A 3,239-nucleotide genomic window follows, 5' to 3' on the forward strand; every position below is an offset into this window, starting at 1 on the left:
GCCCGGCTATTTTATATTTTAAGTAGAGATGGGGTTTTTCCATTTTGGCCAGGTTTTGAACGCCTGTCCTCAGCTGTTCTGCCTGCTCCTGCCTCCTCAAATGCTGAGATTACAGACATGAGGCATCGCACCCAGCCGCATTTTTCTGACTCTTGCAGTCACGAGGCTGAGTCAGCCCGTTCCAGGTCACACAGCATAGCTTTTGGCCAATCTTTAAAAGAGCCAAAGACAGTGAGTTCTCTGCATCCCAGGCCATCGGGGAGCAGCCACACACTGAAAGGGCACCGCCCCCTCTGTCGCCCAGGCTAAGGTGCAGTAGGAAGATCACAGCTCAATGCAACCTAGAGCTCCTGTGCTCCTCTGCTCAAGGGATCCTCCCACCTCGGCCTCCCAGGTGTGTTACTTCTTGGAACTGCATGTGAATTTACAATTATTTCAATAAAATTTTCAACTAAAAAATATGTTTTGGGCCGGTGTGGTGGCTCACACCTGTAATAGGCAACTACTATTTCTAAAGTGTCATATAAACTTTTTTTTAGACAGGGTCTTGCTCTTTTGCCTAGGCTGGAGTCCAGTGGTGCATTCACAGCTCATTGCAATGTGATGTCCCGGGCCCAAGGCATCCTCCTGCCTTAGCTTCCCAAGTAGCTAGGATTACAGGTGGGCACCGTCATCCTTGGCTAAGTTTTTTGTTTTTTGTAGAGATGGAGGCTTACTATGTTGCCCAGGCTGGTCTGAAACTCCTGGGCTCAAGTGATCCTCCCACCTCAGCTGGCTGAGTAGCTGGGGCCACAGGCACACCCCACCATGCCCAGCTAATTTTTAAATTTATTTTTGAACTGGGTGTGGTGGCTCACACCAGTAATCTCAACACTTTGGGAGGCCAAGGCAGGACAATCACCTAAGTTCAGGAGTTCGAGACCAGCATGGGAAACATGGTGAAACCACATCAATACTAAAAATACAAAACCTAGCTGGGGTGAGCTGGTGGTGTGAGCCTGTAATCCCAGCTACTCAGAAGGCTAAGGCAGTAGAATCGCTTGAACCCTGGAGGTAGAGGTTGCAGTGAGCCCAAATCATGCCACTGCACTCCAGCCTGGGGAACAGAGCGAGATTCTCTCTCTCAAAAAACAAACAAACAAAAATATGTTCATGTGTATGCTTATTTATTTCGTAGAGATGGGCTCTTGCTATGTTCCCCAGGCTGGTCTGAACTCCTGGTCTCAAGTCATCCTCCTGACTCAGCCTCCCAAAATGTCAAGATCGCAGGTGTGAGCCACCGCGCCCGGCCATATAAACGTTATGTCATAGTATGGGACTTCTTGGGACTGGCTTTTTTCGCCCATCATAAATCTCTGGAGTCATCAGGATTTTGAAAACTCCCCGTGCGACCCAAGTAGACCTACCTACCGGCACTCCATTTTTTCCTAGCAGTTCTTAGATTGAGGAGAACCAGCGCCTCAGTATCCCCATCTGAAAAGTGGGGCAGAAAGAGTCCCCACTCCCAGGGGCGTTGCCAAGGTGCAAGGAAGCTTTATGACGTCACATGCAGTTGCCACGGGCAGCAGCCAATCCTGCCGGCCAGAGAGGCAGCGGGCCTTGGTCCCGCCTTGCTTGCTGGTGATTGGAAGAGGCATGATGTCACGTGATCCCACAGACCAATGACGAGGGGGTCCGGAGGCTGGGTTCAGCTGCAGCCTCAGCGTGGGAAAAAGGGTTCAATTGAGCTTAGGGGGCGTGGTGGCTCCTGCCTGTAATCCCAGCCCTTTGGGAGGCCGAGGCGAGCGGATCGCCTGAGGTCAGGAGTTCGAGACCAGCCCGGCCCAAATAGTGAAACCCCGTCTCTACTAAAATAGAAAAATTAGCCAGGCCTGGTGAGACCTGTAGTCCCAGCGACTTGGGATCCTGAGGTTGCTTGAATCCTGGAGGCGGAGGCTGCAGTGAGCCGAGATTAGGCCACTGCACTCCAGCCTGAGTGACAAAAGCGAGACTCTTGACTTTTTATTTATTTTAAATTTATTACTTTTTAAATTTTTTAAAGATGGGGTTTCTCCATGATGGCCAGGCTGGTCTTGAACTCCTGACCTCAGGTGATCCACCCACCTCGGCCTCCCAAAGTGCTAGGATTACAGGCATGAGCCACCGCGCCCGGCGACTCTGTCTTAAAAAATAAAATTGAACTTTGGACATTCTTGCCAGGGCAAGTTTTGCCTCATTCACAGGGTTAAATCAGTGATTTCCAAAAAGAAAAAGAAAGAAAAGGAAGGAGGAGGGGAAAGAGGAGGAGAAGGAAGAAGAAGAAAAAAAGAAAAACATATCGGAACCAGGGCTGGAGTGAATTCATGACCATTTCTTGAAGTTCCAACCCTTGTGAGCACACACAAAAAAACTGAGGCTATTAATTTTATTTCTGGCAGCACACAGTTCACCCGTCTACAGAAGATTCCAGAACTTGAGCGCGAGGGCGGTGTGGGTGCTCTGCCATCTCTGGAGGTTCTTATACCTAGAAATAAGAATCGGCCCAGGAGGTTAGAAAATTAATATATTCTGTGGTTGGTTTATTTTTAATAAACCACCACTGTGGGCTCAGGGCGTGGGAGATCTTACAGATTGTTGCTGTTCTTGACGCCCACGAGCAGATGGAAATAAATACTCTAGGTAGGTCATTTTGTAAGACGCGCAGTTAAATACTCCGAAGATGTTTTGTCTTTTTCTCCCTAGAAACAAATGTTCTGGGCAGAAATGAAGCTGTTTCTTGAATGTTTTGGGTTCTGTATTAGTTAGCTATTGCTGGGTCACAAATCACCTTCAAAGTTGGTATCTGGGCCAGGTTTGGTGGCTCACGGTAATCCCAGTGCTTTGGGAGGCTGAGACGGGGGAACTGCTTGAGGCCAGGAGTTCGAGTCCAGCCTAGATGACAGAGCGAGACTCCATCTCTCTAAAAAAAGAGAAGACCCCGAGTGCAGCGGCTCACACCTGTAATCCCAGCACACTGAGAGGCCGAGGCGGGTAGGTCACCTGCCATGAGGAGTTTGAGCTCAGCCTGGCCAACACGGCGAAACCCCGTCTCTACTAAAAATACAGAAATTGGCTGGGTATGGTTGTGTGTGCCTGTAGTCCCAGCTACTTGGGAGGTTGAGGCAGAAGAATCGCTTGTATCCGGGAGGCAGAGGTTGCGGTGAGCCGAGACAGCACCACTGTACTCCAGCCAGCCAGGGCGACAGAGGGAAACTCTGTCT

This window comes from Cebus imitator, unplaced genomic scaffold, assembly GCF_001604975.1.
Source record: "Cebus imitator isolate Cc_AM_T3 unplaced genomic scaffold, Cebus_imitator-1.0 Scaffold524, whole genome shotgun sequence".
Taxonomy (NCBI): Eukaryota; Metazoa; Chordata; class Mammalia; order Primates; family Cebidae; genus Cebus; species Cebus imitator.